The sequence below is a fragment of the Oncorhynchus gorbuscha genome, unplaced genomic scaffold, assembly GCF_021184085.1.
Source record: "Oncorhynchus gorbuscha isolate QuinsamMale2020 ecotype Even-year unplaced genomic scaffold, OgorEven_v1.0 Un_scaffold_2606, whole genome shotgun sequence".
Lineage (NCBI taxonomy): Eukaryota > Metazoa > Chordata > Actinopteri > Salmoniformes > Salmonidae > Oncorhynchus > Oncorhynchus gorbuscha.
The window spans coordinates 10,670-37,230 of record NW_025747070.1 but is presented as its reverse complement, the minus strand read 5'-3'; the positions used below and the strand labels follow the sequence as shown (position 1 = coordinate 37,230).

Genomic DNA, 26,561 nt, shown 5'->3' with positions numbered 1-26,561 from the left:
TAGAGTAGTCAGTCTTCAGTCTGTACTATAGTGGAGTAGTCAGTCTTCAGTCTGTACCATAGTACAGTAGTCAGTCTACAGTCTGTACTATAGCACAGTAGTCAGTCTTCAGTCTGTACTATAGTACAGTAGTCAGTCTGCACCATAGCACAGTAGTCAGTCTTCAGTCTGTAACATAGCACAGTAGTCAGTCTTCAGGCTGTACTATAGCACAGTAGTCAGTCTGTACCATAGCACAGTAGTCAGTCTACAGTCTGTACTATAGTACAGTAGTCAGTCTACAGTCTGTACTATAGCACAGTAGTCAGTCTTCAGTCTGTACTATAGTACAGTAGTCAGTCTGCACCATAGCACAGTAGTCAGTCTTCAGTCTGCACCATAGCACAGTAGTCAGTCTCCAGTCTGTACCATAGCACAGTAGTCAGTCTACAGTCTGTACCATAGCACAGTAGTCAGTCTCCAGTCTGTACCATAGCACAGTAGTCAGTCTCCAGTCTGTACCATAGCACAGTAGTCAGTCTCCAGTCTGTACCATAGTACAGTAGTCAGTCTACAGTCTGTACCATAGCACAGTAGTCAGTCTTCACCATAGCACAGTAGTCAGTCTCCAGTCTGTACCATAGCACAGTAGTCAGTCTCCAGTCTGTACCATAGTACAGTAGTCAGTCTGTACCATAGCACCGTAGTCAGTCTCCAGTCTGTACCATAGCACAGTAGTCAATCTTCAGGCTGTACTATAGCACATTAGTCAGTCTGTACCATAGCACAGTAGTCAGTCTGTACCATAGCACAGTAGTCAGTCTCCAGTCTGTACCATAGCACAGTAGTCAGTCTGTACCATAGCACCGTAGTCAGCCTACAGTCTGTACCATAGCACAGTAGTCAGTCTGTACCATGGCACCGTAGTCAGTCTACAGTCTGTACCATAGCACCGTAGTCAGTCTACAGCCTGTACCATAGCACAGTAGTCAGTCTCCAGTCTGTACCATAGCACAGTAGTCAGTCTGTACCATAGCACAGTAGTCAGTCTGTACCATAGCACCGTAGTCAGTCTACAGTCTGTACCATAGCACAGTAGTCAGTCTGTACCATAGCACCGTAGTCAGTCTCCAGTCTGTACCATAGCACAGTAGTCAGTCTGTACCATAGCACAGTAGTCAGTCTCCAGTCTGTACCATAGCACAGTAGTCAGTCTCCAGTCTGTACCATAGCACAGTAGTCAGTCTGTACCATAGCATAATAGTCAGTCTCCAGTCTGTACCATAGCACAGTAGTCAGTCTCCAGTCTGTACCATAGCACAGTAGTCAGTCTCCAGTCTATACCATAGCACAGTAGTCAGTCTGTACCATAGCACAGTAGTCAGTCTCCAGTCTGTACCATAGCACAGTAGTCAGTCTGTACCATAGCACAGTAGTCAGTCTGTACCATAGCACAGTAGTCAGTCTCCAGTCTGTACCATAGCACAGTAGTCAGTCTGTACCATAGCACAGTAGTCAGTCTGTACCATAGCACAGTAGTCAGTCTGTACCATAGCACAGTAGTCAGTCTGTACCATAGCACAGTAGTCAGTCTGTACCATAGCACAGTAGTCAGTCTGTACCATAGCACAGTAGTCAGTCTGTACCATAGCACAGTAGTCAGTCTGTACCATAGCACAGTAGTCAGTCTGTACCATAGCACAGTAGTCAGTCTGTACCATAGCACAGTAGTCAGTCTGTACCATAGCACAGTGCACGGTGGAGGCCAACATCAGCAGGGTTCAGGTTACAGAGGACCGTCACCAGACAGGCATTTCCAGGAAAATGAGGAGGTTCTTCCCTGTGGAGCTACACACACACACACACACACACACACACACACACACACACACACACACACACACACACACACACACACACACACACACACACACACACACACACACACACACACACACACACACACGGAATAATGCAGCTACAGCAATCTTTTATCTCACCTTCATTTGACCAGGAAGTCTCTTGAGGTTTGAATTGTTCGTCTCACCAGGAAGTCTCTTGAGGTTTGAACCATACGTCTCACCAGGAAGTCTCTTGAGGTTTGAATTGTTCGTCTCACCAGGAAGTGTCTTGAGGTTTGAACTGTTCGTCTCACCAGGAAGTCTCTTGAGGTTTGAATTGTTCGTCTCACCAGGACGTCTCTTGAGGTTTGAATTGTTCGTCTCACCAGGAAGTCTCTTGAGGTTTGAATTGTTCGTCTCACCAGGAAGTCTCTTGAGGTTTGAATTGTTCGTCTCACCAGGAAGTGTCTTGAGGTTTGAATTGTTCGTCTCACCAGGAAGTGTCTTGAGGTTTGAACTGTTCGTCTCACCAGGAAGTGTCTTGAGGTTTGGGTTTAGGTTCAATAAGCATCCTAAGGATAGGTTCTACTTCTGTAATTTACAATCAGCTCTCCAATTGACTGGCCGACTCTGGTATTTTCCTGCGAGAACCCATCAAGTCATAGGCTACATATATTTCACACAAAACTACTATTAAAACCCTTTCCTGTCCACAGTGTCCAGTCTCCTAGTCTCCATTACTATGTAGCACAGTGTCCAGTCTCACAGTCTGCCACTACTAGGTAACACAGTGTCCAGTCTCCTAGTCTACTAGGTAACACAGTGTCCAGTCTCCTAGTCTCCACTGCTAGGTAGCACAGTGTCCAGTCTCCTAGTCTACTAGGTAACACAGTGTCCAGTCTCCTAGTCCCCACTGCTAGGTAGCACAGTGTCCAGTCACCTAGTCTCCACTGCTAGGTAGCACAGTGTCCCGTCTCCCACTGCTAGGTAGCACAGTGTCCAGTCTCCCACTGCTAGGTAACACAGTGTCCAGTCTCCCACTGCTAGGTAACACAGTGTCCAGTCTCCTAGTCTACTAGGTAGCACAGTGTCCAGTCTCCCACTGCTAGGTAACACAGTGTCCAGTCTCCTAGTCTACTAGGTAGCACAGTGTCCAGTCTGCCACTGCTAGGTAACACAGTGTCCTAGTCTCCACTGCTAGGTAACACAGTGTCCAGTCTCCTAGTCTCCACTGCTAGGTAACACAGTGTCCAGTCTCCTAGTCTACTAGGTAACACAGTGTCCAGTCTCCCAGTCTTCCAGGTAACACAGTGTCCAGTCTGCCACTGCTAGGTAACACAGTGTCCAGTCTCCTAGTGTACTAGGTAACACAGTGTCCAGTCTCCTAGTGTACTAGGTAACACAGTGTCCAGTCTCCTAGTGTACTAGGTAACACAGTGTCCAGTCTCCCAGTCTTCCAGGTAACACAGTGTCCAGTCTGCCACTGCTAGGTAACACAGTGTCCAGTCTCCTAGTCTACCACTACTAGGTAACACAGTGTCCAGTCTCCCAGTCTACCACTACTAGGTAACACAGTGTCCAGTCTCATAGTCTCCCAGTCTACTAGGTAACACAGTGTCCAGTCTCATAGTCTCCCAGTCTACTAGGTAACACAGTGTCCAGTCTCCCAGTCTACAAGGTAACATAGTGTCCAGTCTCCCAGTCTCCTAGGTAACACAGAGGGACAATCCTTCCTCTCTAACACTTTAAACTCCCCTTCCCTCCGCCCCCTAATCACACACAGAAACTGCTACATACAGAAGTCCTGCTACGTTGACCAATGAGGTAATACCATAGGGCTGATTCTCACTCTATAGAGTTATCGGGACAACATTTACATAATATTTACATACAGAAGTCCTGCTACGTTGACCAATGAGGTAATACCATAGGGCTGATTCTCACTCTATAGAGTTATCGGGACAACATTTACATAATATTTACATACAGAAGTCCTGCTACGTTGACCAATGAGGTAATACCATAGGGCTGATTCTCACTCTATAGAGTTATCGGGACAACATTTACATAATATTTACATACAGAAGTCCTGCTACGTTGACCAATGAGGTAATACCATAGGGCTGATTCTCACTCTATAGAGTTATCGGGACAACATTTACATTTACATAATATTTACATACAGAAGTCCTGCTACGTTGACCAATGAGGTAATACTATAGGGCTGATTCTCACTCTATAGAGTTATCGGGACAACATTTACATAATATTTACATAATATTTACATACAGTTTTCAATTCACAGTAGCGACGGGAACGTTCAGCTCATTGGCTGAAAAGTATTCCTAGTTATCTACCAATAACCTTGTACCCCTGCCCATCGACTCGGTAATGGTACCCCGTGTATATAGCCAAATGATTGTTACTCATTGTGTAGTTATCAAGTAATGTTGGCCTATCAGAAATGAACTCTTACCCCTCTAATACGAATATAAAATACAGCAGGTCTGCTTTACAACATTACAACAAACCAGGCTTCTTTTCTATCAATATCATGCAAAACATTAGGCCAGGAACCAGCAGGTAGTCTAGTGGTTAGAGCGTTGGACTAGTAACCAGCAGGTAGTCTAGTGGTCAGAGCATTGGACTAGTAACCAGCAGGTAGCCTTGTGGTTAGAGTGTTGGACTAGTAACCAGCAGGTAGTCTAGTGGTTAGAATGTTGGACTAGTAACCAGCAGGTAGACTAGTGGTTAGAGCGTTGGACTAGTAACCAGCAGGTAGTCTAGTGGTCAGAGCATTGGACTAGTAACCAGCAGGTAGCCTTGTGGTTAGAGTGTTGGACTAGTAACCAGCAGGTAGTCTAGTGGTTAGAATGTTGGACTAGTAACCAGCAGGTAGACTAGTGGTTAGAGCGTTGGACTAGTAACCAGCAGGTAGCCTAGTGGTTAGAGTGTTGGACTAGTAACCAGCAGGTAGCCTAGTGGTTAGAGTGTTGGGCCAGTAACCAGCAGGTAGCCTAGTGGTTAGAGCGTTGGGTTAGTAACCAGCAGGTAGCCTAGTGGTTAGAGTGTTGGACTAGTAACCAGCAGGTAGAATAGTGGTCAGAGCGTTGGGCCAGTAACCAGCAGGTAGACTAGTGGTTAGAGTGTTGGACTAGTAACCAGCAGGTAGCCTAGTGGTTAGAGTGTTGGACTAGTAACCAGCAGGTAGTCTAGTGGTTAGAGCGTTGGACTAGTAACCAGCAGGTAGCCTAGTGGTTAGAGTGTTGGACTAGTAACCAGCAGGTAGACTAGTGGTTAGAGCGTTGGACTAGTAACCAGCAGGTAGTCTAGTGGTTAGAGCGTTGGACTAGTAACCAGCAGGTAGCCTAGTGGTTAGATTTTAACCAGGAGTTTAACCGGGAGTTTAACCAGGAGTTTAGCCAGGAGTTTAGCCAGGAGTTTAACCAGGAGTTTAGCCAGGAGTTTAGCCAGGAGTTTAACCAGGAGTTTAGCCAGGAGTTTAACCAGGAGTTTAGCCAGGAGTTTAGCCAGGAGTTTAACCAGGAGTTTAACCAGGAGTTTAGCCAGGAGTTTAGCCAGGAGTTTGTTTAGCCAGGAGTTTAACCAGGAGTTTAGCCAGGAGTTTAACCAGGAGTTTAGCCAGGAGTTTAGCCAGGAGTTTAGCCAGGAGTTTAGCCAGGAGTTTAGCCAGGAGTTTAGCCAGGAGTTTAAAACCATATGACCTAGTTAGAAACAATCTGGTCCCATCAACTGATGTGTTACTATGTTGTACCCAGAGTTTTCCCTGGTTAGCTTAGCCTGCCAGAATAGGGAAAACTCTGGGCCCCAGGAAAACACCCCAGCCCCCAGCAATCTGGGACCTGTGGTGCCACCTCTGAGATCACCAGACAATGTTACACATGAGAAAACATATTCTGTTTGAATGATCTCATATCTCAACATGTTGACTTAGTTTGACTTGTGTATCTAAACATTTTTGACTAACATGTCTCGACCATTTTTGAGCTTCCATAGATTTACGTGGCTCAGTGCAGCCGGCAGGCAGGCGGCAGCTACTGCGACAATTTCAGAAAGTACAGTAACAGGCTCTTACTGTATTTTCAGAATGTACAGTAACAGGCTCTTACCCTAATTTCAGAATTTACAGTAACATGCTCTTACTGTAATTTCAGAATGTACGGTAGCAGGCTCTTACTACAATTTCAGAATGTACAGTAACAGGCTCTTACTGTAATTTCAGAATGTACAGTAAAAGGCTCTTACTGTAATTTCAGAATGTACAGTAACAGGCTCTTACTGTAATTTCAGAATGTACAGTAACATGCTCTTACTGTAATTTCAGAATGTACAGTAAAAGGCTCTTACTGTAATTTCAAAATGTACAGTAACAGGCTCTTACTGTAATTTCAGAATGTACAGTAACAGGCTCTTACTGTAATTTCAGAATGTACAGTAACAGGCTCAGGGAAAAACTAAATAAAAAAAGACTCAAATGTAGGGAAAATGTCTATTACATTTCAGCTGTTTCAAAAAGCTTCGCTCTGCTATTACAATTTTCACTGAAAACGCGTGTTGATCGGAACAAGACAATTCTGTTTCCAACGCCCTGCTCGGCGGCGGGGAGCAACTGTCTGGCGAGTGTGGTGCTCGACCTCCGGAGGTAGCTCTCCAGACGTTTACACGACAGTATTGTCTCTCTGAAGAACCTCTAGAAAATGTCCCTTTACTCTCGTCAATAGTCCGCCCCCCCCCCCCCCCCGTTGCCCAACTCCCTCCCTCTCTCCCAGCCCTCCAAGACACAGACCAGTTGGGGGACATACATTTAAGCCCCTAGCAGCTTTATTAATTAAGAGCATTAGAGACGGAAAAGTACCAGCCTTGAGTCCAAAATTGGCACCCTGTTCCCTAACACAGTTTTTGAGGGATTCCCTATGGGCCTGGGTCAAACGTTGTGCACTATATAGGGAATAGGCTACCATTTAGCACGAATCCCCAGCCTCATCCACCCTCCTCCATCTCCAGAAGGGATGAATCAGCATAGTTTTTACTCAGCAACAGGCAGCAGTAGCCAGGCTTTAGCAAAGTGGGGCGGCGTCCCCAACGGCATCCTATTCCCTATATAGTGCACTACCTTTGACCTGGGACCATAGAGCTCTGGTCAAAAGTAGTGCACTATGTAGGGAATAGGGGGGCCGTTAGGGATATAGTTTAGATGTCTGACTGCCAAATCCACATTTTCACTCGCTCTGAATAGTGTGTGTCGTCCATCTCCTCCCATCTGTCTCTCCCAGCTCTCTCTCTCTCTCTCTCTCTCTCTCTCTCTCTCTCTCTCTCTCTCTCTCTGTCTCTCTGTCTCTGTTTCTCTGTCTCTCTGTCTCTCTCTCTCTCTCTCTCTCTCTCTCTCTCTCTCTCTCTCTCTCTCTCTCTGTCTCTCTCTCTCCCAGTCTCTCTCTCTTTCTTCTCTGGTCTTTCTCTCTCTCTCTCTCTCTCTCTCTCTCTCTCTCTCTCTCTCTCTCTCTCTCTCTCTCTCTCTCTCTCTCTCTCTGTCTCTGTCTCTGTCTCTCTCTCTCTCTCTCTCTCTCTCTCTCTCTCTCTCTCTCTCTCTCTCTCTCTCTCTCTCTCTCTGTCTCAGTCTCTCTCTCTTTCTTCTCTGGTCTTTCTGTCTCTCTCTATCTCTGTCTCTCTCTCTTCTGTCTCTCTCTTTATGTCTCTCTCTTTTTCTCTCTGTCTCTGTCTCTCTCTCTCCCTCTCTCTTCTGTCTCTCTCTTTATGTCTCTCTCTCTGTCTCTGTCTCTGTCTCTGTCTCTCTCTGTCTCTGTCTCTGTCTCTGTCTCTGTCTCTGTCTCTGTCTCTGTCTCTGTCTCTCTCTCTCTCTCCCTCTCTCTCTCTTCTGTTTCTCTTTCTTCTTTGGTCTTTCTGTCTCTCTCTCCCTGTGCATCTCTCTCTTCCTTTTCCTCCCCCTGTAGACACCATGCCAGGTTACAGATGCAGAAAGTCCAACGTTCAGTCAGAAGGTCAGTGTGTGTTCCTTCACTCTGTTGGCAGGCCACATGACAGACAGATTGATACTCACTGTGAGTTCTGGCTGTAGAGAGCGGGGGTGAGGATGTGTGTTGGGCTAACCCAGGTGTTTTACAATCCCTAGTGTTATCCTCCCTGACTCCCCTCTCCTCTCCATGGAAACAAACCCAACCCTAGTGTTATCCACCCTGACTCCCCTCTCCTCTCCATGGAAACAAACCCAACCCTAGTGTTATCCACCCCGACTCCCCTCTCCTCTCCATGGAAACAAACCCAACCCTAGTGTTATCCACCCTGACTCCCCTCTCCTCTCCATGGAAACATGTGTTTGTCCTCTGTTGTTACTAGATCTCTAGACCGTGGACTAGGATCCACTACTCTGTTGTTACTAGATCTCTAGACCGTGGACCAGGATCCACTACTCTGTTGTTACTAGATCTCTAGACCGTGGACCAGGATCCACTACTCTGTTGTTACTAGATCTCTAGACCGTGGACCAGGATCCACTACTCTGTTGTTACTAGATCTCTAGACTGTGGACCAGGACCAGGATTCACTACTCTGTTGTTACTAGATCTCTAGACCGTGGACCAGGATCCACTACTCTGTTGTTACTAGATCTCTAGACCGTGGACCAGGATTCACTACTCTGTTGTTACTAGATCTCTAGACCGTGGACCAGGATTCACTACTCTGTTGTTACTAGATCTCTAGACCGTGGACCAGGATTCACTACTCTGTTGTTACTAGATCTCTAGACCGTGGACCAGGATCCACTACTCTGTTGTTACTAGATCTCTAGACCGTGGACCAGGATTCACTACTCTGTTGTTACTAGATCTCTAGACCGTGGACCATGATCCACTACTCTGTTGTTACTAGATCTCTAGACCGTGGACCAGGATTCACTACTCTGTTGTTACTAGATCTCTAGACCGTGGACCAGGATCCACTACTCTGTTGTTACTAGATCTCTAGACCGTGGACCAGGATTCACTACTCTGTTGTTACTAGATCTCTAGACCGTGGACCATGATCCACTACTCTGTTGTTACTAGGTTTAGACCATGTCCCAGGATCCACTACTCTGTTGTTACTAGATATAATAATAATAATATATAATATATGCCATTTAGCAGACACTTTTATCCAAAGCGACTTACAGTCATGTGTGCATACATTCTACGTATGGGTGGTCCCGGGGATTGAACCCACTACCCTGGCATTACAAGCGCCATGCTCTACCAACTGAGCTACAGAAGGACCACATCTCTAGACCGTGGACCATGATCCACTACTCTGTTGTTACTAGTGCTGAGACAGCTCCATACCGGCTGACCATCCATTCTGAGACGGTACAACAATGTGACAACAGAGTACAGTAGAGCCCCATCACATGTAATACGGTTACCTCAGTCAGTATTCTCATCAGGTAAACTCATCAGGTTAACTCAGTCAGTATTCTCATCAGGTAAATTCATCAGGTTAACTCAGTCAGTATTCTCATCAGGTAAACTCATCAGGTTAACTCAGCCAGTATTCTCATCAGGTTAACTCAGTCAGTATTCTCATCAGGTAAACTCATCAGGTTAACTCAGCCAGTATTCTCATCAGGTTAACTCTGCCAGTATTCTCATCAGGTTAACTCAGTCAGTATTCTAATCAGGTTAACTCATCATGTTTACTCTGTCAGTATTCTCATCAGGTTAACTCAGTCAGTATTCTCATCAGGTAAACTCATCAGGTAAACTCTGTCAGTATTCTCATCAGGTTAACTCAGTCAGTATTCTCATCAGGTTAACTCAGTCAGTATTCTCATCAGGTTAACTCAGTCAGTATTCTCATCAGGTTAACTCATCAGGTTAACTCAGCCAGTATTCTCATCAGGTTAACCCAGCCATTATTCTCATCAGGTTAACTCAGTCAGTATTCTAATCAGGTTAACTCTGTCAGTATTATCATCAGGTTAACTCTGCCAGTATTCTCATCAGGTTAACTCAGCCATTATTCTCATCAGGTTAACTCAGTCAGTATTCTAATCAGGTTAACTCTGTCAGTATTCTCATCAGGTTAACTCAGTCAGTATTCTCATCAGGTTAACTCATCAGGTTAACTCTGCCAGTATTCTCATCAGGTTAACTCAGTCAGTATTCTCATCAGGTTAACTCAGTCAGTATTCTCATCTGGTTAATTCATCAGGTTAACTCAGTCAGTATTCTCATCAGGTAAACTCTGCCAGTATTCTCATCAGGTTAACTCTGTCAGTATTATCATCAGGTTAACTCTGCCAGTATTCTCATCAGATTAACTCAGCCAGTATTCTCATCAGGTTAACTCATCAGGTTAACTCAGTCAGTATTCTCATCAGGTTAACTCTGCCAGTATTCTCATCAGGTTAACTCAGCCAGTATTCTCATCAGGTTAACTCATCAGGTTAACTCAGTCATTATTCTCATCAGGTTAACTCATCAGGTTAACTCAGTCAGTATTCTCATCAGGTAAATTCATCAGGTTAACTCAGTCAGTATTCTCATCAGGTTAACTCTGCCAGTATTCTCATCAGGTTAACTCAGTCAGTATTCTAATCAGGTTAACTCATCATGTTTACTCTGCCAGTATTCTCACAGGTTAACTCAGTCAGTATTCTCATCAGGTTAACTCATCAGGTTAACTCAGTCAGTATTCTCATCAGGTTAACTCAGTCAGTATTCTAATCAGGTTAACTCATCATGTTTACTCTGCCAGTATTCTCACAGGTTAACTCAGTCAGTATTCTCATCAGGTTAACTCAGTCAGTATTCTCATCAGGTTAACTCATCAGGTTAACTCAGTCAGTATTCTCATCAGGTAAACTCTGCCAGTATTCTCATCAGGTTAACTCAGTCAGTATTCTCATCAGGTTAACTCAGTCAGTATTCTCATCAGGTTAACTCTGTCAGTATTATCATCAGGTTAACTCAGTCAGTATTCTCATCAGGTTAACTCAGTCAGTATTCTCATCAGGTTAACAAAGTCACTATTCTCATTAGGTTAACTCATCAGGTTAACTCAGTCAGTATTCTCATCAGGTTAACTCAGTCAGTATTCTCATCAGGTTAACTCTGCCAGTATTCTCATCAGGTTAACTCAGTCAGTATTCTCATCAGGTTAACTCATCAGGTTAACTCAGTCAGTATTCTCATCAGGTTAACTCAGTCAGTATTCTCATCAGGTTAACTCAGTCAGTATTCTAATCAGGTTAACTCAGTCAGTATTCTCATCAGGTTAACTCTGCCAGTATTCTCATCAGGTTAACTCAGTCAGTATTCTCATTAGGTTAACTCATCAGGTTAACTCAGTCAGTATTCTAATCAGGTTAACTCTGTCAGTATTCTCATCAGGTTAACTCAGTCAGTATTCTCATCAGGTTAACTCTGCCAGTATTCTCATCAGGTTAACTCAGTCAGTATTCTCATCAGGTTAACTCATCAGGTTAACTCAGCCAGTATTCTCATCAGGTTAACCCAGCCATTATTCTCATCAGGTTAACTCAGTCAGTATTCTAATCAGGTTAACTCTGTCAGTATTATCATCAGGGTAACTCTGCCAGTATTCTCATCAGGTTAACTCAGCCATTATTCTCATCAGGTTAACTCAGTCAGTATTCTAATCAGGTTAACTCTGTCAGTATTCTCATCAGGTTAACTCAGTCAGTATTCTCATCAGGTTAACTCATCAGGTTAACTCTGCCAGTATTCTCATCAGGTTAACTCAGTCAGTATTCTCATCAGGTTAACTCATCAGGTTAACTCAGTCAGTATTCTCATCAGGCAAACTCTGCCAGTATTGTCATCAGGTTAACTCAGTCAGTATTCTCATCAGGTAAACTCTGCCAGTATTCTAATCAGGTTAACTCAGTCAGTATTCTCATCAGGTTAACTCAGTCAGTATTCTCATCAGGTTAACTCTGCCAGTATTATCATCAGGTTAACTCATCAGGTTAACTCAGTCAGTATTCTCATCAGGTTAACTCAGTCAGTATTCTCATCAGGTTAACAAAGTCAGTATTCTCATTAGGTTAACTCATCAGGTTAACTCAGTCAGTATTCTCATCAGGTTAACTCAGTCAGTATTCTCATCAGGTTAACTCTGCCAGTATTATCATCAGGTTAACTCATCAGGTTAACTCAGTCAGTATTCTCATCAGGTTAACTCAGTCAGTATTCTCATCAGGTTAACAAAGTCAGTATTCTCATTAGGTTAACTCATCAGGTTAACTCAGTCAGTATTCTCATCAGGTTAACTCTGCCAGTATTCTCATCAGGTTAACTCAGTCAGTATTCTCATCAGGTTAACTCATCAGGTTAACTCAGTCAGTATTCTCATCAGGTTAACTCAGTCAGTATTCTCATCAGGTTAACTCAGTCAGTATTCTAATCAGGTTAACTCAGTCAGTATTCTCATCAGGTTAACTCTGCCAGTATTCTCATCAGGTTAACTCAGTCAGTATTCTCATTAGGTTAACTCATCAGGTTAACTCAGTCAGTATTCTAATCAGGTTAACTCTGTCAGTATTCTCATCAGGTTAACTCAGTCAGTATTCTCATCAGGTTAACTCTGCCAGTATTCTCATCAGGTTAACTCAGTCAGTATTCTCATCAGGTTAACTCATCAGGTTAACTCAGCCAGTATTCTCATCAGGTTAACCCAGCCATTATTCTCATCAGGTTAACTCAGTCAGTATTCTAATCAGGTTAACTCTGTCAGTATTATCATCAGGGTAACTCTGCCAGTATTCTCATCAGGTTAACTCAGCCATTATTCTCATCAGGTTAACTCAGTCAGTATTCTAATCAGGTTAACTCTGTCAGTATTCTCATCAGGTTAACTCAGTCAGTATTCTCATCAGGTTAACTCATCAGGTTAACTCTGCCAGTATTCTCATCAGGTTAACTCAGTCAGTATTCTCATCAGGTTAACTCATCAGGTTAACTCAGTCAGTATTCTCATCAGGCAAACTCTGCCAGTATTGTCATCAGGTTAACTCTGTCAGTATTATCATCAGGTTAACTCTGCCAGTATTCTCATCAGGTTAACTCAGCCAGTATTCTCATCAGGTTAACTCATCAGGTTAACTCAGTCAGTATTCTCATCAGGTTAACTCTGCCAGTATTCTCATCAGGTTAACTCAGCCAGTATTCTAATCAGGTTAACTCATCATGTTTACTCTGCCAGTATTCTCACAGGTTAACTCTGCCAGTATTCTCATCAGGTTAACTCTGCCAGTATTCTCATCAGGTTAACTCAGTCAGTATTCTCATCAGGTTAACTCATCAGGTTAACTCAGTCAGTATTCTCATCAGGTAAACTCTGCCAGTATTCTCATCAGGTTAACTCAGTCAGTATTCTCATCAGGTTAACTCAGTCAGTATTCTCATCAGGTTAACTCTGCCAGTATTATCATCAGGTTAACTCATCAGGTTAACTCAGTCAGTATTCTCATCAGGTTAACTCAGTCAGTATTCTCATCAGGTTAACAAAGTCAGTATTCTCATTAGGTTAACTCATCAGGTTAACTCAGTCAGTATTCTCATCAGGTTAACTCTGCCAGTATTATCATCAGGTTAACTCATCAGGTTAACTCAGTCAGTATTCTCATCAGGTTAACTCAGTCAGTATTCTCATCAGGTTAACTCAGTCAGTATTCTCATCAGGTTAACTCATCAGGTTAACTCAGTCAGTATTCTCATCAGGTTAACTCAGTCAGTATTCTCATCAGGTTAACTCAGTCAGTATTCTCATCAGGTTAACTCAGTCAGTATTCTCATCAGGTTAACTCAGTCAGTATTCTAATCAGGTTAACTCAGTCAGTATTCTCATCAGGTTAACTCTGCCAGTATTCTCATCAGGTTAACTCAGTCAGTATTCTCATTAGGTTAACTCATCAGGTTAACTCAGTCAGTATTCTCATCAGGTTAACTCTGTCAGTATTCTCATCAGGTTAACTCAGTCAGTATTCTCATCAGGTTAACTCTGCCAGTATTCTCATCAGGTTAACTCAGTCAGTATTCTCATCAGGTTAACTCATCAGGTTAACTCAGTCAGTATTCTCATCAGGTTAACCCTGCCAGTATTCTCATCAGGTTAACTCTGCCAGTATTCTCATCAGGTTAACTCAGTCAGTATTCTCATCAGGTTAACTCTGCCAGTATTCTCATCAGGTTAACTCAGTCAGTATTCTCATCAGGTTAACTCATCAGGTTAACTCTGCCAGTATTCTCATCAGGTTAACTCAGTCAGTATTCTCATCAGGTTAACTCATCAGGTTAACTCAGTCAGTATTCTCATCAGGCAAACTCTGCCAGTATTCTCATCAGGTTAACTCTGTCAGTATTATCATCAGGTTAACTCTGCCAGTATTCTCATCAGGTTAACTCAGCCAGTATTCTCATCAGGTTAACTCATCAGGTTAACTCAGTCAGTATTCTCATCAGGTTAACTCTGCCAGTATTCTCATCAGGTTAACTCAGCCAGTATTCTAATCAGGTTAACTCATCATGTTTACTCTGCCAGTATTCTCACAGGTTAACTCTGCCAGTATTCTCATCAGGTTAACTCTGCCAGTATTCTCATCAGGTTAACTCAGTCAGTATTCTCATCAGGTTAACTCATCAGGTTAACTCAGTCAGTATTCTCATCAGGTAAACTCTGCCAGTATTCTAATCAGGTTAACTCAGTCAGTATTCTCATCAGGTTAACTCAGTCAGTATTCTCATCAGGTTAACTCTGCCAGTATTATCATCAGGTTAACTCATCAGGTTAACTCAGTCAGTATTCTCATCAGGTTAACTCAGTCAGTATTCTCATCAGGTTAACAAAGTCAGTATTCTCATTAGGTTAACTCATCAGGTTAACTCAGTCAGTATTCTCATCAGGTTAACTCAGTCAGTATTCTCATCAGGTTAACTCTGCCAGTATTATCATCAGGTTAACTCATCAGGTTAACTCAGTCAGTATTCTCATCAGGTTAACTCAGTCAGTATTCTCATCAGGTTAACAAAGTCAGTATTCTCATTAGGTTAACTCATCAGGTTAACTCAGTCAGTATTCTCATCAGGTTAACTCTGCCAGTATTCTCATCAGGTTAACTCAGTCAGTATTCTCATCAGGTTAACTCATCAGGTTAACTCAGTCAGTATTCTCATCAGGTTAACTCAGTCAGTATTCTCATCAGGTTAACTCAGTCAGTATTCTCATCAGGTTAACTCAGTCAGTATTCTCATCAGGTTAACTCAGTCAGTATTCTAATCAGGTTAACTCAGTCAGTATTCTCATCAGGTTAACTCTGCCAGTATTCTCATCAGGTTAACTCAGTCAGTATTCTCATTTGGTTAACTCATCAGGTTAACTCAGTCAGTATTCTCATCAGGTTAACTCTGTCAGTATTCTCATCAGGTTAACTCAGTCAGTATTCTCATCAGGTTAACTCTGCCAGTATTCTCATCAGGTTAACTCAGTCAGTATTCTCATCAGGTTAACTCATCAGGTTAACTCAGTCAGTATTCTCATCAGGTTAACCCTGCCAGTATTCTCATCAGGTTAACTCTGCCAGTATTCTCATCAGGTTAACTCAGTCAGTATTCTCATCAGGTTAACTCTGCCAGTATTCTCATCAGGTTAACTCAGTCAGTATTCTCATCAGGTTAACTCATCAGGTTAACTCTGCCAGTATTCTCATCAGGTTAACTCAGTCAGTATTCTCATCAGGTTAACTCATCAGGTTAACTCTGCCAGTATTCTCCATTGATGAAGGTGATCTGTTCTCCATCTGAAAAGAGTTAACCATATTGGACTTCACGTGAAGGAAAGCAAACGGGCGTTTGATGTGTCAAAGCCAGTCAGACCCAGCCCTGCGTCTGGTAGGTTGAATATGTCCTTACTAATAAAACAACTGTAATGTATATGAGCTGTGTGATACAGACTGACTGAAACAGAGAGGTCTTTCTCCCTGCTGACCCACCATATTGACTTTGTACTGGGAGGTTTGTACGGTTCCGAGACTGTACACACACACACACACACACACACACACACACACACGCAGGCACGCACACACACACACACACACACACACGCACGCACGTAGGCACACACACACACACACACACACACACACACACACACACACACACACACACACACACACACACACACACACACACACACACACACACACACACACACACACACACACACACACACACACACACACACACACACACACGTAGGCAAGCATGCATGCACACTCACACTGAGAGTAATGAATCAGATGGTCTGGGCTCCATGTCACCACGGAAGAAAAGGAGCATTCAGCAGATGGAGGAGAGGAGGGATGGAGGGGGAGAGGAGAGATGGAGGGGGCAGGGGGTGAGGAGAGAAGGAGGGGGCAGGGGGTGAGGAGAGAAGGAGGGGACAGGGGGTGAGGAGAGATGGAGGGGGCAGGGGGTGAGGAGAGAAGGAGGGGGCAGGGGAAGAGGAGAGGAGGAAGGGGAGGAGGAGGGGGAGGGAGAGAGGAGAGGAGAGGAGGGATGGAGGGGGAAAGGAGAGATGGAGGGGGCAGGGGGTGAGGAGAGAAGGAGGAGGCAGGGGGTGAGGAGAGAAGGAGGGGGCAGGGGAAGAGGAGAGGAGGAAGGGGAGGAGGAGGAGGAGGGAGAGAGGAGAGGAGGGCTTGAGGGAGGAGGGGGATAGGAGAGATGGAGGGGGCAGGGGAGAGGAGAGATGGAGGGGGCAGGGGGAGAGGAGAGATGGAGGGGGCAGGGGGAGAGGAGAGATGGAGGGGGCAGGAGGTGAGGAGAGAAGGAGGGGGCAGGGGGTGAGGAGAGAAGGAGTGGGCAGGGGGTGAGGAGAGAAGGAGGGGGCAGGAGGTGAGGAGAGAAGGAGGGGTTGGCAGGGGGTGAGGAGAGAAGGAGTGGGCAGGGGGTGAGGAGAGAAGGGGGGCAGGAGGTGAGGAGAGAAGGAGGGGGCAGGGGGTGAGGAGAGAAGGAGTGGGCAGGGGTGAGGAGAGAAGGAGGGGGCAGGGGGTGAGGAGAGGGGGAAGGGGAGGAGGAGGGGGAGGGAGAGAGGGAGGATGGGGATAGGAGAAGAGAGATGGAGAGGAGGAGGGGGCAGAGGGTGAGGAGAGATGGAGGGGGCAGAGGGTGAGGAGAGATGGAGGGGGCAGGGGGTGAGGAGAGAAGGAGGGCTTGAGGGAGGAGGGGGATAGGAGAAGAGAGATGGAGAGGAGGAGGGGGTACTGTTGTGTGTCTCTGAGCCCTGTTCCTCATTGTCACCAACACCACTCCCAGGCTGTTGTGTCTCTGAGCCCTGTTCCTCATTGTCACCAACACCACTCCCAGGCTGTTGTGTCTCTGAGCCCTGTTCCTCATTGTAACCAACACCACTCCCAGGCTGTTGTGTCTCTGAGCCCTGTTCCTCATTGTAACCAACACCACTCCCAGGCTGTTGTGTCTCCTCTGAGCCCTGTTCCTCATTGTAACCAACACCACTCCCAGGCTGTTGTGTCTCTGAGCCCTGTTCCTCATTGTAACCAACACCACTCCCAGGCTGTTGTGTCTCCTCTGAGCCCTGTTCCTCATTGTCACCAACACCACTCCCAGGCTGTTGTGTCTCTGAGCCCTGTTCCTCATTGTAACCAACACCACTCCCAGGCTGTTGTGTCTCCTCTGAGCCCTGTTCCTCATTGTCACCAACACCACTCCCAGGCTGTTGTGTCTCCTCTGAGCCCTGTTCCTCATTGTAACCAACACCACTCCCAGGCTGTTGTGTCTCCTCTGAGCCCTGTTCCTCATTGTAACCAACACCACTCCCAGGCTGTTGTGTCTCTGAGCCCTGTTCCTCATTGTAACCAACACCACTCCCAGGCTGTTGTGTCTCCTCTGAGCCCTGTTCCTCATTGTAACCAACACCACTCCCAGGCTGTTGTGTCTCCTCTGAGCCCTGTTCCTCATTGTCACCAACACCACTCCCAGGCTGTTGTGTCTCCTCTGAGCCCTGTTCCTCATTGTAACCAACACCACTCCCAGGCTGTTGTGTCTCCTCTGAGCCCTGTTCCTCATTGTCACCAACACCACTCCCAGGCTGTTGTGTCTCCTCTGAGCCCTGTTCCTCATTGTCACCAACACCACTCCCAGGCTGTTGTGTCTCCTCTGAGCCCTCTGTGAGAGCCAGTTTCATCAAAACATCAGCGTTGGCGAGGCCTCTGGCCTCTGGGACTGGTGCCATTGTGCATCCGATGGCGTCGTTCATTAAAGCTTTGTGTTGTCAACAGCACCACAGTTGAGCGTTTTGTCACATTAATGTATAATGTGTTCTGGGTAAAACTCTTTGGATTAATAATATATGCCATTTAGCAGACACTTTTATCCAAAGCGACTTACAGTCATGTGTGCATACATTCTACGTATGGGTGGTCCCGGGGATCGAACCCACTACCCTGGCATTACAAGCGCCATGCTCTACCAACTGAGCTACAGAAGGACCACTAAAGAGTCCATGGTACTTATCATATGAGTAGGGGTGTTAACCCTGGTGGCCTGACTCTCTGTGGACACTAAAGAGCCCATGGTACTTGTCATATGAGTAGGGGTGTTAACCCTGGTGGCCTGACTCTCTGTGGTCAATAATAATAATAATAATATATGCCATTTAGCAGACGCTTTTATCCAAAGCGACTTACAGTCATGTGTGCATACATTCTACGTATGGGTGGTCCCGGGGATCGAACCCACTACCCTGGCGTTACAAGCGCCATGCTCTACCAACTGAGCTACAGAAAGATTAAATCATCTCTGAGCCCCAGTACTATCATGGTATTATGGTGATTGCTAGCAGCGTCCGTTGGGGTTAACTGTTTACTAGCTGTGTTAACCTTCTCCTCCTTGTAGCGTTAACTAGCGTTTACTAGCGTTAACTAGCGTTTACTAGCGTTAACTAGCGTTTACTAGCGTTAACTAGCGTTTACTAGCGTTAACTAGCGTTGAAGAGACTAAGGCCGGGGTTACATTAACATAACACTGCTTTTAAAAGGGCTTTTCCCATTGGGCGGTATTTACTGTGACTACGGTCTCCACAAACACTGCTTTTAAAAGGGCTTTTCCCATTGGGCGGTATTTACTGTGACTACGGTCTCCACAAACACCGCTTTTAAAAGGGCTTTTCCCATTGGCCGGTATTTACTGTGACTACGATCTCCGCAAAAACACGTAAATATCGCTTTTAAAAGGGCTTTTCCCATTGGGCAGTATTTACAGTGACTTCGATCCCCGCAAAAACACGTAAACATCACTTTTAAAAGCTGCATTGTGGACAGCGCTCCAAGGGTTGAATCCTAGCCATGAAGTGGCCACAGCAGAGAAGAACAGGGTGAGGTTAAAGACTAGACGAGAGCAGAGTGGAGCCGGGTTAAGATGAGTTAGACCAGACTAGACGAGAGCAGAGCAGAGCCAGGTTAAGATGGGTTAGACCAGACTAGACGAGAGTAGAGCAGAGCCAGGTTAAGATGAGTTAGACCAGACTAGACGAGAGCAGAGCAGAGCCAGGTTAAGATGAGTTAGACCAGACCAGACTAGACGAGAGCAGAGCAGAGCCAGGTTAAGATGAGTTAGACCAGACTAGACGAGAGCAGAGCAGAGCCAGGTTAAGATGTGTTAGATAGACTAGACGAGAGCAGAGCAGAGCCAGGGTAAGATGAGTTAGAACAGACGAGAGCAGAGCAGAGCCAGGTTAAGATGAGTTAGACCAGACTAGACGAGAGCAGAGCAGAGCCAGGTTAAGATGAGTTAGACCAGACTAGACGAGAGCAGAGCAGAGCCAGGTTAAGATGAGTTAGAACAGACTAGACGAGAGCAGAGCAGAGCCAGGGTAAGGTGAGTTAGACCAGACTAGACGAGAGCAGAGCAGAGCCAGGTTAAGATGAGTTAGACCAGACTAGACGAGATCAGAGCTGTGCCAGGTTAAGATGAGTTAGACCAGACTAGACGAGAGCAGAACAGAGCCAGGTTAAGATGAGTTAGACCAGACTAGACGAGAGCAGAGCAGAGCCAGGTTAAGATGAGTTAGACCAGACTAGACGAGAGCAGAGCCAGGTTAAGATGAGTTAGACCAGACTAGACGAGAGCAGAGCCAGGTTAAGATGAGTTAGACCAGACTAGACGAGAGCAGAGCAGAGCCAGGTTAAGATGAGTTAGACCAGACTAGACGAGAGCAGAGCTGTGCCAGGTTAAGATGAGTTAGACCAGACTAGATGAGAGCAGAGCAGAGCCAGGTTAAGATGAGTTAGACCAGACTAGACGAGAGCAGAGCTGTGCCAGGTTAAGATGAGTTAGATAGACTACTAGAGGGCAGAGCCTATTGATCATGGGACTGTTTCATGTGTTCACAGTGATTACACAACTGCTACTCCATTAAAGAAAGGACTTGTGTTGAGGTTAGACTGATGTGTAAACAGAGCTGTGCCTTGTTGACGTGAGTTTGTTGTTGTTCGACGAGAGCTGTTCCTCAGCCATTGGTTTTGAGTTAGCCAGACTATATGTGACAGAGCTGTGCAGTGTTTAACTAGCTGAGTTATATGTGACTATAATGGACATAAACAGTGTTTAACTAGGTACAGTATATATGTGACTGTAATGGATATAAACAGTGTTTTAACTAGCTACAGTATATATGTGACTGTAATGGATATAAACAGTGTTTTAACTAGCTACAGTATATATGTGACTGTAATGGATATAAACAGTGTTTTAACTAGCTACAGTATATATGTGACTGTAATGGATATAAACATTGTTTTAACTAGCTACAGTATATATGTGACTGTACTGGATATAAACAGTGTTTTAACTAGCTACAGTATATATGTGACTTACTGGATTGAACAGTGTTTTAACTAGCTACAGTATATATGTGACTATAATGGATATAAACAGTGTTTTAACTAGCTACAGTATATATGTGACTATAATGGATATAAACAGTGTTTTAACTAGCTACAGTATATATGTGACTATACTGGATATAAACAGTGTTTTAACTAGCTACAGTATATATGTGACTGTAATGGACATAAACAGTGTTTTAACTAGCTACAGTATATATGTGACTGTAATGGATATAAACATTGTTTTAACTAGCTACAGTATATATGTGACTATAATGGATATAAACAGTGTTTTAACTAGGTGCAGTATATATATATATAGCTACTATATATATATATATATATATATATATATTTATATATATGTGACTATTTAGTATTTAGTATTTTAGTCAGCAGCTACTCTTCCTGGGGTTTATTAGGATCCTCATTAACTGTTGCCATAGCAGCAGCTACTCTTCCTGGGGTTTATTAGGATCCTCATTAACTGTTGCCATAGCAGCGGCTACTCTTCCTGGGGTTTATTAGGATCCTCATTAACTGTTGCCATAGCAGCAGCTACTCTTCCTGGGGTTTATTAGGATCCTCATTAACTGTTGCCATAGCAGCAGCTACACTTCCTGTGGTTTATTAGGATCCTCATTAACTGTTGCCATAGCAGCAGCTACTCTTCCTAGGGTTTATTAGGATCCTCATTAACTGTTGCCATAGCAGCAGCTACTCTTCCTGGGGTTTATTAGGATCCTCATTAACTGTTGCCATAGCAGCAGCTACTCTTCCAGGGGTTTATTAGGATCCTCATTAACTGTTGCCATAGCAGCAGCTACTCTTCCTGTGGTTTATTAGGATCCTCATTAACTGTTGCCATAGCAGCAGCTACTCCTCCTGTGGTTTATTAGGATCCTCATTAACTGTTGCCATAGCAGCAGCTACTCTTCCTGGGGTTTATTAGGATCCTCATTAACTGTTGCCATAGCAGCAGCTACTCTTCCTGGGGTTTATTAGGATCCTCATTAACTGTTGCCATAGCAGCAGCTACTCTTCCTGTGGTTTATTAGGATCCTCATTAACTGTTGCCATAGCAGCAGCTACTCCTCCTGTGGTTTATTAGATCCTCATTAACTGTCCATAGCAGCAGCTACTCTTCCTGGGGTTTATTAGATCCTCATTAACAGTTGCCATAGCAGCGGCTACTCTTCCTGGGGTTTATTAGGATCCTCATTAACTAGGTTGCCAAGCAGCGGCTACTCTTCCTGGGGTTTATTAGGATCCTCATTAACTGTTGCCATAGCAGCAGCTACCTTCCTGGGGTTTATTAGGATCCTCATTAACTGTTGCCATAGCAGCTTACTCTTCCTGGGGTTTATTAGGATCCTCATTAACTGTTGCCATAGCAGCGGCTACTCTTCCTGGGGTTTATTAGGATCCTCATTAACTGTTGCCATAGCAGCTAACTACTCTTCCTGGGGTTTATTAGGATCCTCATTAACTGTTGCCATAGCAGCGGCTACTCTTCCTGGGGTTTATTAGGATCCTCATTAACTGTTGCCATAGCAGCGGTACTCCTCCTGTGGTTTATTAGGATCCTCATTAACTGTTGCCATAGCAGCGGCTACTCTTCCTGGGGTTTATTAGGCCCTCATTAACTGTTGCCAGTTTATTAGGATCCTCCATTAAGAACAGACTCTTCCTGGGGTTTATTAGGATCCTCATTAACTGTTGCCATAGCAGCAGCTACTCTTCCTGGGGTTTATTAGGATCCTCATTAACTGTTGCCATAGCAGCAGCTACTCTTCCTGGGGTTTATTAGGATCCTCATTAACTGTTGCCATAGCAGCAGCTACTCTTCCTGGGGTTTATTAGGATCCTCATTAACTGTTGCCATAGCAGCAGCTACTCTTCCTGGGGTTTATTAGGATCCTCATTAACTGTTGCCATAGCAGCAGCTACTCTTCCTGGGGTTTATTAGGATCCTCATTAACTGTTGCCATAGCAGCGGCTACTCTTCCTGGGGTTTATTAGGATCCTCATTAACTGTTGCCATAGCAGCGGCTACTCTTCCTGGGGTTTATTAGGATCCTCATTAACTGTTGCCATAGCAGCGGCTACTCTTCCTGGGGTTTATTAGGATCCTCATTAACTGTTGCCACCAGCAGCTACCTTCCTGGGGTCCACATAGAACATGACATAATACATAACATTTGGAATAGACAAGAACAGCTCACAGGACTGAGCACCCTATTCCCTACATAGTGCACTACTTTAGACCACGGTCAGTAGGATTCTGGCACCCTATTCCCTACATAGTGTACAAAAAGACCTGGTGACAGTTACTCTACACATGAGTACAGGTCCATATTTTTTAAAATTTCACCTTTATTTAACTAGGCAAGTCAGTTAAGAACAAATTCTTATTTTCAATGGCGGCCTGGGAACAGTGGGTTAACTGCCTGTTCAGGGCAGAACAACAGACCTTGTCAGCTCGGGGATTTGAACTTGCAACCTTTCGGTTACTAGTCCAACACTCTAACCACTAGGCTACCCTGTCGCCCCTCCACTCTAACCACTAGGCTACCCTGTCGCCCCTCCACTCTAACCACTAGGCTACCCTGTCGCCCCTCCACTCTAACCACTAGGCTACCCTGTCGCCCCTCCACTCTAACCACTAGGCTACCCTGCCGCCCCTCCACTCTAACCACTAGGCTACCCTGTCGCCCCTCCACTCTAACCACTAGGCTACCCTGTCGCCCCTCCACTCTAACCACTAGGCTACCCTGTCGCCCCATATGCCTCAGAGTTAATTAGGTCTGATAGAGGAGAGGTGTTGTGATGTGTTTTATTCATTTTTTAAAGCTCATTTAGCTGTTTGCTTGAGTAATCTGAGATGGAATGGAGTTCCATGCATTCAGGGCTCTATATAATCCTGTGAGTTTCCTTGAATTTGTTCTGGATTTGGGGACTGTGAAGGGTGGCCTGTCTGGTGGCCTGTCTGGTGGCCTGTCTGTTGACCTGTCTGGTGACCTGTCTGGTGACCTGTCTGGTGACCTGTCTGGTGACCTGTCTGGTGGCCTGTCTGTTGACCTGTCTGGTGACCTGTCTGGTGGCCTGTCTGGTGGCCTGTCTGTTGACCTGTCTGGTGACCTGTCTGGTGACCTGTCTGGTGACCTATCTGGTGGCCTGTCTGTTGACCTGTCTGGTGACCTGTCTGGTGGCCTGTCTGGTGACCTGTCTGGTGGCCTGTCTGGTGGCCTGTCTGGTGACCTGTCTGGTGGCCTGTCTGGTGACCTGTCTGGTGGCCTGTCTGGTGGCCTGTCTGGTGACCTGTCTGGTGGCCTGTCTGGTGACCTGTCTGTTGACCTGTCTGGTGACCTGTCTGTTGACCTGTCTGGTGACCTGTCTGGAGGCCTGTCTGGTGGCCTGTCTGTTTGCCTGTCTGGTGACCTGTCTGTTGACCTGTCTGGTGACCTGTCTGGTGGAGTAACTATGTCTGTCAGAACTACGGTATATGTAAATCGATTGTACAGTCAATTTGGAATTTTCAACACAAGAAAATTTTCTCACAATTGAACAAGAATTGATGCAGTCAATCTCTCCTCTCAACTCTGACCCAAGAGAGGCTGACATGCATACTGCTGACATTAGGTCTCTGTGTCCATCAAAGAGCAAGAGCTGATTCTCTGTTGCAGATTTTCTAGGTCCTTCTTTGTAGCACTTGGCCAATATCACCCGACAATAGTCAAGATGAGATAAAACTAGAGCCTACAGAACTTGTTTGGTGCTGAGCATCTCTTTAAAACCGCCACCTCTGTGTTTGACCTCTCTAACAGTGTTATAATCTGTGTGTTTGACCTCTCTAACAGTGTTATAATCTGTGTGTTTGACCTCTCTAACAGTGTTATAATCTGTGTGTTTGACCTCTCTAACAGTGTTATAATCTGTGTGTTTGACCTCTCTAACAGTGTTATAATCTGTGTGTTTGACCTCTCTAACAGTGTTATAATCTGTGTATTTGACCTCTCTAACAGTGTTATAATCTGTGTGTTTGATCTCTCTAACAGTGTTATAATCTGTGTGTTTGATCTCTCTAACAGTGTTATAATCTGTGTGTTTGAACTCTCTATGAACTAACAGTGTTTTAATCTGTGTGTTTGACACCTCTAACAGTGATATAATCTGTGTGTTTGACACCTCTAACAGTGATATAATCTGTGTGTTTGACCTCTCTATGAACTAACAGTGTTATAATCTGTGTGTTTGACACCTCTAACAGTGTTATAATCTGTGTGTTTGACACCTCTAACAGTGTTATAATCTGTGTGTTTGACACCTCTAACAGTGTTATAATCTGTGTGTTTGACACCTCTAACAGTGTTATAATCTGTGTGTTTGACACCTCTAACAGTGTTATAATCTGTGTGTTTGACCTCTCTATGAACTAACAGTGTTATAATCTGTGTGTTTGATCTCTCTAACAGTGTTATAATCTGTGTGTTTGACCTCTCTAACAGTGTTATAATCTGTGTGTTTGACCTCTCTAACAGTGTTATAATCTGTTTGTTTGACCTCTCTAACAGTGTTATAATCTGTGTGTGTGACCTCTCTAACAGTGTTATAATCTGTGTGTTTGACCCATGGGACCTCCTGTCTCCCCTGTCTCTCCTGTGTCCCCCGTCTTTCCTGTCTCCCCTGTCTCCTCTGTCTCTCCTGACTACCTGTCTCTCCTGTCTCTCCTCTCCCCTGTCTCCCCTGTCTCCCCTGTCTCTCCTGTCTCTCCTGTCTCCCCTGTCTCTCCTGTCTCCCCTGTCTCCCCTGTCTCCTCTGTCTCTCCTGTCTCTCCTGTCTCCCCTGTCTCTCCTGTCTCTTCTGTCTCTCCTCTCCCCTGTCTCTCTTGTCTCCCCTGTCTCCCCTGTCTCTCCTGTCTCTCCTGTCTCTCCTGTCTCCCCTGTCTCTCCTGTCTCCCCTGTCTCTCCTGTCTCCCCTGTCTCTCCTGTCTTCCCTGTCTATCCTGTCTCTCCTGTCTCTCCTTTCTCCCCTGTCTCTCCTGTGTTCCCTGTCTCTCCTGTCTCTCCTGGCTCCCCTGTCTCCCCTGTCTCTCCTGTCTCCCCTGTCTCTCCTGTCTCCCCTGTCTCTCCTGTCTCTCCTGTCTCTCCTGTCTCTCCTTTCTCCCATGTCTCTCCTGTGTTCCCTGTCTCTCCTGTCTCTCCTGGCTCCCCTGTCTCTCCTGTCTCCCCTGTCTCTCCTGTCTTCCCTGTCTCTCCTGCCTCCCCTGTCTCCCCTGTCTCCCCTGTCTCTCCTGGCTGTGAATGAGGGTGTTTACATAAGAGAGCAGCTACTGTGACATAATGAGAGTTAGGGCCTGAGGGGAGATTCTGCTGTTTGGCCACATATGTACTGGAGCTACTGTACACACACACACACACACACACACACACACACACACACACACACACACACACACACACACACACACACACACACACTACACACACACACATACAGGTCTTATGTCACACACACTCACAGTTATACACACACACACACACAGGATTGACGTAACGGCCTCACAATAGAAGTGGGTCAATGTGTTCATTGTAACGAATGAAATCGTCCCTGATTACCACTGGCTCTCCCATTCCCAGAAAGGGTGTGTGTTTGCCTGTGGCAGAACACCAGAGAAGGGCCACTTATCAGGAAGTTAAGAAGGCATCACGGAGCACTGTGCCCTAACGACTAGGAACACGCACACAGAGGTCACACAAGGCAAAAGACATGGGTCTGAAATAAATATTTGTTTTCATATTCCG

The 26,561-nt window shown here is 45.2% G+C and overlaps 1 long non-coding RNA gene across 1 annotated transcript; it reads left to right on the top strand.

Moving 5' to 3' along the window:
- The first annotated feature begins 10,185 nt into the window (after positions 1 to 10,185).
- Positions 10,186 to 10,765, top strand: LOC124026116. Its single transcript, XR_006837260.1, has 3 exons — positions 10,186 to 10,238; positions 10,601 to 10,652; positions 10,718 to 10,765. It is a non-coding gene; the product is annotated as an uncharacterized LOC124026116 (long non-coding RNA).
- Positions 10,766 to 26,561: the final 15,796 nt, after the last annotated feature.